Here is a 15,467-nt window from a genome sequence, read left to right as displayed (position 1 = left end):
ACAGTGTGCACTGGCACCACAGGGGATGCAGTGCAGTGAGTCCAGAGAGTGCACTGGCAGCACTGGGGATGCAGTGCCGTGAGTCCAGAGAGTGCACTGTCACCACTGGGGATGCAGTGCAGTGAGTCCAGAGAGTGCACTGGCACCACGAGTGATGCACTACAGTGAGTCCAGAGAGTGCACTGGCACCACTGGGGATGGTCATTAGTGAGTCCAGAGAGTGCACTGGCACCACTGGGGATGCAGTGCAGTGAGTTCAGAGAATACACTGGCACCAGTGGGGATGCAGTGCTGTGAGTCCAGAGAGTGCACTGGCACCACTGGGGATGCAGTGCAGTGAGTCCAGAGAGTGCACTGGCACCACTGGGGATGCAGTGCCGTGAGTCCAGAGAGTGCACTGGCACCACCGGGGATGCAGTGCAGTAAGTCCAGAGAGTGCACTGGCACCACTGGGGATGCACTGCCGAGAGTCCAGGGAGTGCACTGGCACCAATGGGGATGCAGTGCCGTCAGTCCAGAGAGTGCACTAGCACCACTGGGGTTGCAGTGCAGTGAGTCCAGAGAGTGCACTGGCGCCACTGGGGATGCAGTGCAGTGAGTCCAGAGAGTGCACTGGCACCACGAGTGATGCACAACAGTGAGTCCAGAGAGTGCCTTGGCACCACTGGGGATGCAGCGCAGTGAGTCCAGAGAGTGCACTGTCACCACTGGGGATGCAGTGCAGTGAGTCCAGAGAGTGCACTGGCACCACTGGGGATGCAGTGCAGTGAGTCCAGAGAGTGCACTGGCACCACTGGGGATGCAGTGCAGTGAGTCCAGAGAGTGCACTGTCACCACTGTGTATGCAGTGCAGTGAGTCCAGAGAGTGCACTGGCACCACTGGGGATGCACTGCAGTGAGTCCAGAGAGTGCACTGGCACCACTGGTGATGCAGTCCAGTGAGTCCAGAGAGTGCACTGGCACCACTGGGGATGCACTGCAGTGAGTCCAGAGAGCGCACTTGCAGCACTGGAGATGCAGTGCAGTGACTCCAGAGAGTACCCTGGCTCCAGTGGGGATGCAGTGCAGTGAGTCCAGAGAGTGCACTGGCACCACTGGGGATGCAGTGCAGTGAGTCCAGAGGGTGCACTGGCACCACTGGGGATGCACTGCAGTGAGCCCAGAGAGTGCACTGGCACCACCGGTGATGCACTGCAATGAGTCCAGAGAGTGCACTGGCACCACTGGGGATGCAGTGCCGTGAGTCCAGAGAGTGCACTGGCACCAGTGGGGATGCAGTGCCGTGAGTCCAGAGAGTGCACTGGCACCACTGGGGATGCAGTGCTGTGAGTCCAGAGAGTGCACTGGCACTACCGGGAATTCAGTGCAGTGAGTCCAAAGAGTGCACTGGCAGCACTGGGGATGCAGTGCAGTGAGTCCAGAGAGTGCACTGGCACCACTGGGGATGCAGTGCAGTGAGTCCAGAGAGTGCACTGGCACCACTGGGGATGCAGTGCCGTGAGTCCAGAGAGTGCACTGGCACCACTGGGGATGCAGTGCTGTGAGTCCAGAGAGTGCACTGGCACTACCGGGAATTCAGTGCAGTGAGTCCAAAGAGTGCACTGGCAGCACTGGGGATGCAGTGCAGTGAGTCCAGAGAGTGCACTGGCAACACTGGGGATGCAGTGCAGTGAGTCCAGAGAGTGCACTGGAACCACTGGGGATGCAGTGCAGTGAGTCCAGAGAGTGCCCTGGCACCACTGGGGATGCAGTGCAGTGAGTTCAGAGAATACACTGGCACCACTGGGAATGAAGTGCCGTGAGTCCAGAGAGTGCACTGGCACCACTGGGGATACACTGCAGAGAGTCCAGAGAGTGCACTGGCACCACTGGAGATGCACTGCAGTGAGTCCAGAGAGTGCACTGGCACCACTGGAGATGCACTGGAGTGAGTCCAGAGAGTGCACTGGCACCACGAGTGATGCACTACTGTGAGTCCAGAGAGTGCACTGGCACCACTGGGGATGCAGTGCAGTGAGTCCAGAGAGTGCACTGGCACCACTGGGGATGCAGTGCAGTGAGTCCAGAGAGTGCACTGGCACCAGTGGGAATGCAGTGCCGTGAGTCCAGAGAGTGCACTGGCACCACTGGGGATGCAGTGCAGTGAGTCCAGAGAGTGCACTGGCACCACTGGGGATGCAGTGCAGTGAGTCCAGAGTGTGACCTGGCACCACTGGGGATGCAGTGCAGTGAGTCCAGAGAGTGCCCTGGCACCACTGGGGATGCAGTGCAGTGAGTCCAGAGAGTGCACTGGCACCAGTGGGGATGCAGTGCAGTGAGTCCAGAGAGTGCACTGGCACCACTGGGGATGCAGTGCAGTGAGTCCAGAGAGTGCATTGGCACCACTGGGGATGCAGTGCAGTGAGTCCAGAGAGGTCACTGGCACCACTGGGGATGCAGTGCTGTGAGTCCAGAGAGTGCACTGGCACCACCGGGAATTCAGTACAGTGAGTCCAAAGAGTGCACTGGCAGCACTGGGGATGCAGTGCAGTGAGGCCAGAGAGTGCACTGGCACCACTGGGGATGCAGTGCAGTGAGTCCAGAGAGTGCCCTGGCGCCATTGGGGATGCAGTGCAGTGAGTCCAGAGAGTGCACTGGCACCACTGGTGATGCAGTGCAGTGATTTCAGAGAGTGCACTGGCACCACTGGGGATGCAGCGCAGTGAGTCCAGAGAGTGCACTGTCACCACTGGGGATGCAGTGCAGTGAGTCCAGAGAGTGCACTGGCACCACTGGGGATGCAGTGCAGTGAGTCCAGAGAGTGCACTGGCACCACTGGGGATGCACTGCAGAGAGTCCAGAGAGTGCACTGGCACCGCTGGGGATGCAGTGCAGTGAGTCCAGAGAGTGCACTGGCACCACTGGGGATGCAGTGCAGTGAGTCCAGAGAGTGCACTGGCACCACTGGTGATGCAGTCCAGTGAGTCCAGAGAGTGCACTTGCACCACTGGGGATGCACTGCAGTGAGTCCAGAGAGTGCACTTGCAACACTGGAGATGCAGTGCAGTGAGTCCAGAGAGTGCACTGGCACCACTGGGGATGCACTGCAGTGAGTCCAGAGAGTGCACTTGCAACACTGGAGATGCAGTGCAGTGAGTCCAGAGAGTGCACTGGCACCACTGGGGATACACTGCAGAGAGTCCAGAGAGTGCACTGGCACTACTGGGGATGCACTGCAGTGAGTCCAGAGAGTGCACTGGCACCACTGGGGATGCAGTGCAGTGAGTCTAGAGAGTGCCCTGGCACCACTGGGGATGCAGTGCAGTGAGTCCAGAGAGTACCCTGGCACCAGTGGAGATGCAGTGCAGTGAGTCCAGAGAGTGCACTAGCACCACCGGGGATGCACTGCCGTGAGTCCACAGTGTGCACTGGCACCACAGGGGATGCAGTGCAGTGAGTCCAGAGAGTGCACTGGCACCACTTGGGATGCAGTGCAGTGAGTCCAGAGAGTGCACTGGCACCACTGGGGATGCACTGCAGTGAGTCCAGAGAGTGCACTGGCACCACTGGGGATGCAGTGCTAGTGAGTCCAGAGAGTGCACTGTCACCACTGGGGATGCAGTGCAGTGAGTCCAGAGAGTGCACTGGCACCACTGGGGATGCAGTGCAGTGAGTCCAGAGAGTGCACTGGCACCACTGGGGATGCACTGCAGTGAGTCCAGAGAGTGCACTGGCACCACTAGGGATGCAGTGCAGTGAGTCCAGAGAGTGCACTGGCACTACTGGGGATGCACTGCAGTGACTCCAAAGAGTGCACTGGCACCCCTGGGGTTGCAGTGCAGTGAATCCATAGAGTGCACTGGCACCACTGGGGATGCAGTGCAGTGATACAGAGAGTGCACTGGCACCACTGGGGATGGTCATTAGTGAGTCCAGAGAGTGCACTGGCAGCACTGGGGATGCAGCGCAGTGAGTCCAGAGAGTGCACTGGCACCACCGGGGATGCAGTGCAGTGACTCCATCGAGTGCACTGGCACCAATGGGGATGCAGTGCAGTGATCCAGAGAGTGCACTGGCACCTCTGGGGATGCAGCCCGGTGAGTCCAGAGAGTGCACTGGCACCACTGGGGATGCAGTGCCGTGAGTCCAGAGAGTGCACTGGCACCACTGGGGATGCAGTGCAGTGAGTCCAGAGAGTGCACTGGCACCACTGGGGATGCAGTGCAGTGAGTCCAGAGTGTGACCTGGCACCACTGGGGATGCAGTGCAGTGAGTCCAGAGAGTGCACTGGCACCACTGGGAATGAAGTGCAGTGAGTCCAGACAGTGCACTGGCACCACTGGCGATGCACCCCGGTGAGTCCAGAGAGTGCACTGGCACCACTGGGGATGCACTACAGTGAGTCCAGAGAGTGCACTGGCACCAGTGGGGATGCAGTGCAGTGAGTCCAGAGAGTGCACTGGCACCACTGGGGATGCACTGCAGTGAGTCCAGAGAGTGCACTGGCAGCACTAGGGATGCAGTGCAGTGAGTCCAGAGAGTGCACTGGCACTACTGGGGATGCACTGCCGTGACTCCAAAGAGTGCACTGGCACCCCTGGGGATGCAGTGCAGTGACTCCATAGAGTGCACTGGCACCACTGGGGATGCAGTGCAGTGATCCAGAGAGTGCACTGGCACCACTGGGGATGCACCCCGGTTAGTGCAGAGAGTGCACTGGCACCACTGGGGATGCAGTGCAGTGAGTCCAGAGAGTGCACTGGCACCACTGGGGATGCAGTGCAGTGAGTCCAGAGGGTGCACTGGCACCACTGGGGATGCACTGCAGTGAGCCCAGAGAGTGCACTGGCACCACCGGTGATGCACTGCAATGAGTCCAGAGAGTGCACTGGCACCACTGGGGATGCAGTGCCGTGAGTCCAGAGAGTGCACTGGCACCAGTGGGGATGCAGTGCCGTGAGTCCAGAGAGTGCACTGGCACCACTGGGGATGCAGTGCTGTGAGTCCAGAGAGTGCACTGGCACTACCGGGAATTCAGTGCAGTGAGTCCAAAGAGTGCACTGGCAGCACTGGGGATGCAGTGCAGTGAGTCCAGAGAGTGCACTGGCAACACTGGGGATGCAGTGCAGTGAGTCCAGAGAGTGCACTGGCACCACTGGGGATGCAGTGCCGTGAGTCCAGAGAGTGCACTGGCACCACTGGGGATGCAGTGCTGTGAGTCCAGAGAGTGCACTGGCACTACCGGGAATTCAGTGCAGTGAGTCCAAAGAGTGCACTGGCAGCACTGGGGATGCAGTGCAGTGAGTCCAGAGAGTGCACTGGCAACACTGGGGATGCAGTGCAGTGAGTCCAGAGAGTGCACTGGAACCACTGGGGATGCAGTGCAGTGAGTCCAGAGAGTGCCCTGGCACCACTGGGGATGCAGTGCAGTGAGTTCAGAGAATACACTGGCACCACTGGGAATGAAGTGCCGTGAGTCCAGAGAGTGCACTGGCACCACTGGGGATACACTGCAGAGAGTCCAGAGAGTGCACTGGCACCACTGGAGATGCACTGCAGTGAGTCCAGAGAGTGCACTGGCACCACTGGAGATGCACTGGAGTGAGTCCAGAGAGTGCACTGGCACCACGAGTGATGCACTACTGTGAGTCCAGAGAGTGCACTGGCACCACTGGGGATGCAGTGCAGTGAGTCCAGAGAGTGCACTGGCACCACTGGGGATGCAGTGCAGTGAGTCCAGAGAGTGCACTGGCACCACTGGGAATGCAGTGCCGTGAGTCCAGAGAGTGCACTGGCACCACTGGGGATGCAGTGCAGTGAGTCCAGAGAGTGCACTGGCACCACTGGGGATGCAGTGCAGTGAGTCCAGAGTGTGACCTGGCACCACTGGGGATGCAGTGCAGTGAGTCCAGAGAGTGCCCTGGCACCACTGGGGATGCAGTGCAGTGAGTCCAGAGAGTGCACTGGCACCAGTGGGGATGCAGTGCAGTGAGTCCAGAGAGTGCACTGGCACCACTGGGGATGCAGTGCAGTGAGTCCAGAGAGTGCATTGGCACCACTGGGGATGCAGTGCAGTGAGTCCAGAGAGGTCACTGGCACCACTGGGGATGCAGTGCTGTGAGTCCAGAGAGTGCACTGGCACCACCGGGAATTCAGTACAGTGAGTCCAAAGAGTGCACTGGCAGCACTGGGGATGCAGTGCAGTGAGGCCAGAGAGTGCACTGGCACCACTGGGGATGCAGTGCAGTGAGTCCAGAGAGTGCACTGGCGCCATTGGGGATGCAGTGCAGTGAGTCCAGAGAGTGCACTGGCACCACTGGTGATGCAGTGCAGTGATTTCAGAGAGTGCACTGGCACCACTGGGGATGCAGCGCAGTGAGTCCAGAGAGTGCACTGTCACCACTGGGGATGCAGTGCAGTGAGTCCAGAGAGTGCACTGGCACCACTGGGGATGCAGTGCAGTGAGTCCAGAGAGTGCACTGGCACCACTGGGGATGCACTGCAGAGAGTCCAGAGAGTGCACTGGCACCGCTGGGGATGCAGTGCAGTGAGTCCAGAGAGTGCACTGGCACCACTGGGGATGCAGTGCAGTGAGTCCAGAGAGTGCACTGGCACCACTGGGGATGCAGTGCCGTGAGTCCAGAGAGTGCACTTGCAACACTGGAGATGCAGTGCAGTGAGTCCAGAGAGTGCACTGGCACCACTGGGGATGCACTGCAGTGAGTCCAGAGAGTGCACTGGCACCACTGGGGATACACTGCAGAGAGTCCAGAGAGTGCACTGGCACCACTGGGGATGCAGTGCAGTGAGTCCAGAGTGTGACCTGGCACCACTGGGGATGCAGTGCAGTGAGTCCAGAGAGTGCACTGGCACCACTGGGAATGAAGTGCAGTGAGTCCAGACAGTGCACTGGCACCACTGGCGATGCACCCCGGTGAGTCCAGAGAGTGCACTGGCACCACTGGGGATGCACTACAGTGAGTCCAGAGAGTGCACTGGCACCACTGGGGATGCAGTGCTAGTGAGTCCAGAGAATGCACTGTCACCACTGGGGATGCAGTGCAGTGAGTCCAGAGAGTGCACTGGCACCAGTGGGGATGCAGTGCAGTGAGTCCAGAGAGTGCACTGGCACCACTGGGGATGCACTGCAGTGAGTCCAGAGAGTGCACTGGCAGCACTAGGGATGCAGTGCAGTGAGTCCAGAGAGTGCACTGGCACTACTGGGGATGCACTGCAGTGACTCCAAAGAGTGCACTGGCACCCCTGGGGATGCAGTGCAGTGACTCCATAGAGTGCACTGGCACCACTGGGGATGCAGTGCAGTGATCCAGAGAGTGCACTGGCACCACTGGGGATGCACCCCGGTTAGTGCAGAGAGTGCACTGGCACCACTGGGGATGCAGTGCAGTGAGTCCAGAGAGTGCACTGGCACCACTGGGGATGGTCATTAGTGAGTCCAGAGAGTGCACTGGCACCACTGGGGATGCAGTGCAGTGAGTCCAGAGAGTGCACTGCCACCACTCGGGATGGTCATTAGTGAGTCCAGAGAGTGCACTGGCACCACTGGGGATGCAGTGCAGTGAGTCCAGAGAGTGCACTGGCACCACTGGGGATGCAGTGCAGTGATTCCAGAGAGTGCACTGGCACCACTGGGGATGCAGTGCAGTGAGTCCAGAGAGTGCACTGGCACCACTGGGGATGCAGTGCAGTGAGTCCAGAGAGTGCATTGGCACCACTGGGGATGCAGTGCAGTGAGTCCAGAGAGTTCACTGGCACCACTGGGGATGCAGTGCAGTGAGTCCAGAGAGTGCACTGGCACCACCGGGAATTAAGTACAGTGAGTCCAAAGAGTGCACTGGCAGCACTGGGGATGCACTGCAGTGAGTCCAGAGAGTGCACTGGCACCCATGGGGATGCAGTGCAGTGAGTCCAGAGAGTGCACTGGCACCACTGGGGATGCAGTGCAGTGAGTCCAGAGAGTGCCCTGGCACCACTGGGGATGCAGTGCAGTGAGTTCAGAGAATACACTGGCACCACTGGGGATGCAGTGCCGTGAGTCCAGAGAGTGCACTGGCACCACTGGGGATGCAGTGCCGTGAGTCCAGAGAGTGCACTGGCACCACCGGGGATGCAGTGCAGAGAGTCCAGAGAGTGCACTGGCACCAATGGGGATGCAGTGCAGTGAGTCCAGAGAGTGCACTAGCACCACTGGGGATGCAGTGCAGTGAGTCCAGAGAGTGCACTGGCGCCACTGGGGATGCAGTGCAGTGAGTCCAGAGAGTGCACTGGCACCACGAGTGATGCACTACAGTGAGTCCAGAGAGTGCCTTGGCACCACTGGGGATGCAGCGCAGTGAGTCCAGAGAGTGCACTGTCACCACTGGGGATGCAGTGCAGTGAGTCCAGAGAGTGCACTGGCACCACTGGGGATGCAGTGCAGTGAGTCCAGAGAGTGCACTGTCACCACTGGGGATGCAGTGCAGTGAGTCCAGAGAGTGCACTGGCACCACTGGGGATGCACTGCAGTGAGTCCAGGGTGTGCACTGGCACCACCGGGGATGCACTGCAATGAGTCCAGAGAGTGCACTGGCACCACTGGGGATGCAGTGCCGTGAGTCCAGAGAGTGCACTGGCACCACTGGGGATGCAGTGCAGTGAGTCCAGAGAGTGCACTGGCACCACTGTATGCAGTGCAGTGAGTCCAGAGAGTGCACTGGCACCACTGGGGATGCACTGCAGTGAGTCCAGAGAGTGCACTGGCACCACGAGTGATGCACTACAGTGAGTCCAGAGAGTGCCTTGGCACCACTGGGCATGCAGCGCAGTGAGTCCAGAGAGTGCACTGTCACCACCGGGGATGCACTGCAATGAGTCCAGAGAGTGCACTGGCACCACTGGGGATGCAGTGCCGTGAGTCCAGAGAGTGCACTGGCACCACTGGGGATGCAGTGCAGTGAGTCCAGAGAGTGCACTGGCACCACTGGGGATGTAGTGCAGTGAGTCCAGAGAGCGTACTGGCACCACTGGGGATGCAGTGCCGTGAGTCCAGAGAGTGCACTAGCACCACTGGGGATGCAGTGCCGTGAGTCCAGAGTGTGCACTGCCACCACTGGGGATGCAGTGCAGTGAGTCCAGAGAGTGCACTGGCACCACTGGGGATGCAGTGCAGTGAGTCCAGAGAGTGCACTGGCACCAGTGGGGATGCAGTGCAGTGGGTCCAGAGAGTTCACTGGCACCACTGGGGATGCAGTGCTGTGAGTCCAGAGAGTGCACTGGCACTACCGGGAATTCAGTGCAGTGAGTCCAAAGAGTGCACTGGCCCTACTGGGGATGCAGTGTAGTGAGTCCAGAGAGTGCACTGGCAACACTGGGGATGCACTGCAGTGAGTCCAGAGAGTGCACTGGAACCACTGGGGATGCAGTGCAGTGAGTCCAGAGAGTGCCCTGGCACCACTGGGGATGCAGTGCAGTGAGTTCAGAGAATACACTGGCACCACTGGGCATGCAGTGCAGTGAGTCCAGAGAGTGCACTGGCACCAGTGGGGATGCAGTGCAGTGAGTCCAGAGAGTGCACTGGCAACACTGGGGATGCACTGCAGTGAGTCCAGAGAGTGCACTGGAACCACTGGGGATGCAGTGCAGTGAGTCCAGAGAGTGCCCTGGCACCACTGGGGATGCAGTGCAGTGAGTCCAGAGAGTACCCTGGCACCAGTGGGGATGCAGTGCACTGAGTCCAGAGAGTTCACTGGCACCACTGGGGATGCAGTGCAGTGAGTCCAGAGAGTGCCCTGGCACCACTGGGGATGCAGTGCAGTGAGTCCAGAGAGTATCCTGGCACCACTGGGGATGCAGTGCAGTGAGTCCAGAGAGTTCACTGGCACCAATGGGGATGCAGTGCCGTCAGTCCAGAGATTGCACTAGCACCACTGGGGATACAGTGCCGTTAGTCCACAGTGTGCACTGGCACCACAGGGGATGCAGTGCAGTGAGTCCAGAGAGTGCACTGGAACCACTGGGAATGCACTGCACTGAGTCCAGAGAGTGCACTGGCACCACTGGGGATGCAGTGCAGTGAGTCCAGAGAGTGCACTGGCACCACGAGTGATGCACTACAGTGAGTCCAGAGAGTGCACTGGCACCACTGGGGATGTAGTGCAGTGAGTCCAGAGAGTGCACTGGCACCACTGGGGATGCAGTGCAGTGAGTCCAGAGAGTCCACTGGCACCACTGGGGATGCAGTGCCGTGAGTCCAGAGAGTGCACTGGCAGCACTGGGGATGCAGTGCAGTGAGTCCAGAGAGTGCACTGGCACCACTGGGGATGCAGTGCAGTGAGTCCAGAGTGTGACCTGGCACCACTGGGGATGCAGTGCAGTGAGTCCAGAGAGTGCACTGGCACCACTGGGAATGAAGTGCAGTGAGTCCAGACAGTGCACTGGCACCACTGGCGATGCACCCTGGTGAGTCCAGAGAGTGCACTGGCACCACTGGTGATGCACTACAGTGAGTCCAGAGAGTGCACTGGCACCACTGGGGATGCAGTGCTAGTGAGTCCAGAGAGTGCACTGTCACCACTGGGGATGCAGTGCAGTGAGTCCAGAGAGTGCCTTGGCACCACTGGGGATGCAGTGCAGTGAGTCCAGAGAGTGCACTGGCAGCACTAGGGATGCAGTGCAGTGAGTCCAGAGAGTGCACTGGCAGTACTGGGGATGCACTGCAGTGACTCCAAAGAGTGCACTGGCACCCCTGGGGATGCAGTGCAGTGACTCCATAGAGTGCACTGGCACCACTGGGGATGCAGTGCAGTGATCCAGAGAGTGCACTGGCACCACTGGGGATGCACCCCGGTTAGTGCAGAGAGTGCACTGGCACCACTGGGGATGCAGTGCAGTGAGTCCAGAGAGTGCACTGGCACCACTGGGGATGGTCATTAGTGAGTCCAGAGAGTGCACTGGCACCACTGGGGATGCAGTGCAGTGAGTCCAGAGAGTGCACTGCCACCACTCGGGATGGTCATTAGTGAGTCCAGAGAGTGCACTGGCTCCTGGGGGATGCAGTGCAGTGAGTCCAGAGAGTGCACTGGCACCACTGGGGATGCAGTGCAGTGATTCCAGAGAGTGCACTGGCAGCACTGGGGATTCACCCCGGTGAGTCCAGAGAGTGCACTGGCACCACTGGGGATGCAGTGCAGTGAGTCCAGAGAGTGCATTGGCACCACTGGGGATGCAGTGCAGTGAGTCCAGAGAGTTCACTGGCACCACTGGGGATGCAGTGCAGTGAGTCCAGAGAGTGCACTGGCACCACTGGGGATGCAGTGCAGTGAGTCCACCGAGTGCACTGGCACCACTGGTGATGCACCCCGGTGAGTCCAGAGAGTGCACTGGCACCACTGGGGATGCAGTGCAGAGAGTCCAGAGAGTGCACTGGCGCCACTGGGGATGCAGTGCCGTGAGTCCAGAGAGTGCACTGGCACCACGAGTGATGCACTACAGTGAGTCCAGAGAGTGCCTTGGCACCACTGGGGATGCAGCGCAGTGAGTCCAGAGAGTGCACTGTCACCACTGGGGATGCAGTGCAGTGAGTCCAGAGAGTGCACTGGCACCACAGGGGATGCAGTGCAGTGAGTCCAGAGAGTGCACTGGCACCACTGGGGATGCAGTGCAGTGAGTCCAGAGAGTGCACTGGCACCACTGGGGATGCACTGCAGTGAGTCCAGGGTGTGCACTGGCACCACCGGGGATGCACTGCAATGAGTCCAGAGAGTGCACTGGCACCACTGGGGATGCAGTGCCGTGAGTCCAGAGAGTGCACTGGCACCACTGGGGATGCAGTGCAGTGAGTCCAGAGAGTGCACTGGCACCACTGTATGCAGTGCAGTGAGTCCAGAGAGTGCACTGGCACCACTGGGGATGCACTGCAGTGAGTCCAGAGAGTGCACTGGCACCACTGGGGATGCACTGCAGTGAGTCCAGAGAGTGCCTTGGCACCACTGGGGATGCAGCGCAGTGAGTCCAGAGAGTGCACTGTCACCACCGGGGATGCACTGCAATGAGTCCAGAGAGTGCACTGGCACCACTGGGGATGCAGTGCCGTGAGTCCAGAGAGTGCACTGGCACCACTGGGGATGCAGTGCAGTGAGTCCAGAGAGTGCACTGGCACCACTGGGGATGCAGTGCAGTGAGTCCAGAGAGCGTACTGGCACCACTGGGGATGCAGTGCCGTGAGTCCAGAGAGTGCACTAGCACCACTGGGGATGCAGTGCCGTGAGTCCAGAGTGTGCACTGCCACCACTGGGGATGCAGTGCAGTGAGTCCAGAGAGTGCACTGGCACCACTGGGGATGCAGTGCAGTGAGTCCAGAGAGTGCACTGGCACCAGTGGGGATGCAGTGCAGTGGGTCCAGAGAGTTCACTGGCATCACTGGGGATGCAGTGCTGTGAGTCCAGAGAGTGCACTGGCACTACCGGGAATTCAGTGCAGTGAGTCCAAAGAGTGCACTGGCCCTACTGGGGATGCAGTGTAGTGAGTCCAGAGAGTGCACTGGCAACACTGGGGATGCACTGCAGTGAGTCCAGAGAGTGCACTGGAACCACTGGGGATGCAGTGCAGTGAGTCCAGAGAGTGCCCTGGCACCACTGGGGATGCAGTGCAGTGAGTTCAGAGAATACACTGGCACCACTGGGCATGCAGTGCAGTGAGTCCGGAGAGTGCACTGGCACCAGTGGGGATGCAGTGCAGTGAGTCCAGAGAGTGCACTGGCAACACTGGGGATGCCCTGCAGTGAGTCCAGAGAGTGCACTGGAACCACTGGGGATGCAGTGCAGTGAGTCCAGAGAGTGCCCTGGCACCACTGGGGATGCAGTGCAGTGAGTCCAGAGAGTACCCTGGCACCAGTGGGGATGCACTGCACTGAGTCCAGAGAGTTCACTGGCACCACTGGGGATGCAGTGCAGTGAGTCCAGAGAGTGCCCTGGCACCACTGGGGATGCAGTGCAGTGAGTCCAGAGAGTGCCCTGGCACCACTGGGGATGCAGTGCAGTGAGTCCAGAGAGTATCCTGGCACCACTGGGGATACAGTGCCGTGAGTCCACAGTGTGCACTGGCACCACAGGGGATGCAGTGCAGTGAGTCCAGAGAGTGCACTGGCACAACTGGGGATGCAGTGCAGTGAGTCCAGAGAGTGCACTGGCACCACTGGGGATGCAGTGCAGTGAGTCCAGAGAGTGCACTGGCACCACGAGTGATGCACTACAGTGAGTCCAGAGAGTGCACTGGCACCACTGGGGATGCAGTGCAGTGAGTCCAGAGAGTGCACTGGCACCACTGGGGATGCAGTGCCGTGAGTCCAGAGAGTCCACTGGCACCACTGGGGATGCAGTGCCGTGAGTCCAGAGAGTGCACTGGCACCACTGGGAATGAAGTGCAGTGAGTCCAGACAGTGCACTGGCACCACTGGCGATGCACCCCGGTGAGTCCAGAGAGTGCACTGGCACCACTGGTGATGCACTACAGTGAGTCCAGAGAGTTCACTGGCACCACTGGTGATGCACTACAGTGAGTCCAGAGAGTGCACTGGCACCACTGGGGATGCAGTGCTAGTGAGTCCAGAGAGTGCACTGTCACCACTGGGGATGCAGTGCAGTGAGTCCAGAGAGTGCACTGGCACCACTGGGGATGCAGTGCAGTGAGTCCAGAGTGTGACCTGGCACCACTGGGGATGCAGTGCAGTGAGTCCAGAGAGTGCACTGGCACCACTGGGAATGAAGTGCAGTGAGTCCAGACAGTGCACTGGCACCACTGGCGATGCACCCCGGTGAGTCCAGAGAGTGCACTGGCACCACTGGTGATGCACTACAGTGAGTCCAGAGAGTTCACTGGCACCACTGGTGATGCACTACAGTGAGTCCAGAGAGTGCACTGGCACCACTGGGGATGCAGTGCTAGTGAGTCCAGAGAGTGCACTGTCACCACTGGGGATGCAGTGCAGTGAGTCCAGAGAGTGCCTTGGCACCACTGGGGATGCAGTGCAGTGAGTCCAGAGAGTGCACTGGCACCACTGGGGATGCACTGCAGTGAGTCCAGAGAGTGCACTGGCAGCACTAGGGATGCAGTGCAGTGAGTCCAGAGAGTGCACTGGCAGTACTGGGGATGCACTGCAGTGACTCCAAAGAGTGCACTGGCACCCCTGGGGATGCAGTCCAGTGACTCCATAGAGTGCACTGGCACCACTGGGGATGCAGTGCAGTGATCCAGAGAGTGCACTGGCACCACTGGGGATGCACCCCGGTTAGTGCAGAGAGTGCACTGGCACCACTGGGGATGCAGTGCAGTGAGTCCAGAGAGTGCACTGGCACCACTGGGGATGGTCATTATTGAGTCCAGAGAGTGCACTGGCACCACTGGGGATGCAGTGCAGTGAGTCCAGAGAGTGCACTGCCACCACTCGGGATGGTCATTAGTGAGTCCAGAGAGTGCACTGGCACCACTGGGGATGCAGTGCAGTGAGTCCAGAGAGTGCACTGGCACCACTGGGGATGCAGTGCAGTGATTCCAGAGAGTGCACTGGCAGCACTGGGGATTCACCCCGGTGAGTCCAGAGAGTGCACTGGCACCACTGGGGATGCAGTGCAGTGAGTCCAGAGAGTGCATTGGCACCACTGGGGATGCAGTGCAGTGAGTCCAGAGAGTTCACTGGCACCACTGGGGATGCAGTGCAGTGAGTCCAGAGAGTGCACTGGCACCACCGGGAATTCAGTACAGTGAGTCCAAAGAGTGCACTGGCAGCACTGGGGATGCACTGCAGTGAGTCCAGAGAGTGCACTGGCACCACTGGGGATGCAGTGCAGTGAGTCCAGAGAGTGCACTGGCACCACTGGGGATGCAGTGCAGTGAGTCCAGAGAGTGCCCTGGCACCACTGGGGATGCAGTTCAGTGAGTTCAGAGAATACACTGGCACCACTGGGCATGCAGTGCCTTGAGTCCAGAGAGTGCACTGGCACCACTGGGGATGCAGTGCAGTGAGTCCAGAGAGTGCACTGGCACCACTGGGGATGCAGTGCCGTGAGTCCAGAGAGTGCACTGGCACCACCGGGGATGCAGTGCAGTAAGTCCAGAGAGTGCACTGGCACCACTGGGGATGCACTGCAGTGAGTCCAGAGAGTGCACTGGCACCACTGGGGATGCAGTGCAGTGAGTCCAGAGAGTGCACTAGCACCACTGGGGATGCAGTGCAGTGAGTCCAGAGAGTGCACTGGCGCCACTGGGGATGCAGTGCAGTGAGTCCAGAGAGTGCACTGGCACCACGAGTGATGCACTACAGTGAGTCCAGAGAGTGCCTTGGCACCACTGGGGATGCAGCGCATTGAGTCCAGAGAGTGCACTGTCACCACTGGGGATGCAGTGCAGTGTGTCCAGAGAGTGCACTGGCACCACTGGGGATGCAGTGCAGTGAGTCCAGAGAGTGCACTGGCACCACTGTGTATGCAGTGCAG

The sequence above is a fragment of the Anser anser genome, assembly GCF_964211835.1.
Source record: "Anser anser genome assembly, chromosome: 15".
Taxonomy (NCBI): domain Eukaryota; kingdom Metazoa; phylum Chordata; class Aves; order Anseriformes; family Anatidae; genus Anser; species Anser anser.
This window is presented reverse-complemented; position numbering follows the sequence as displayed.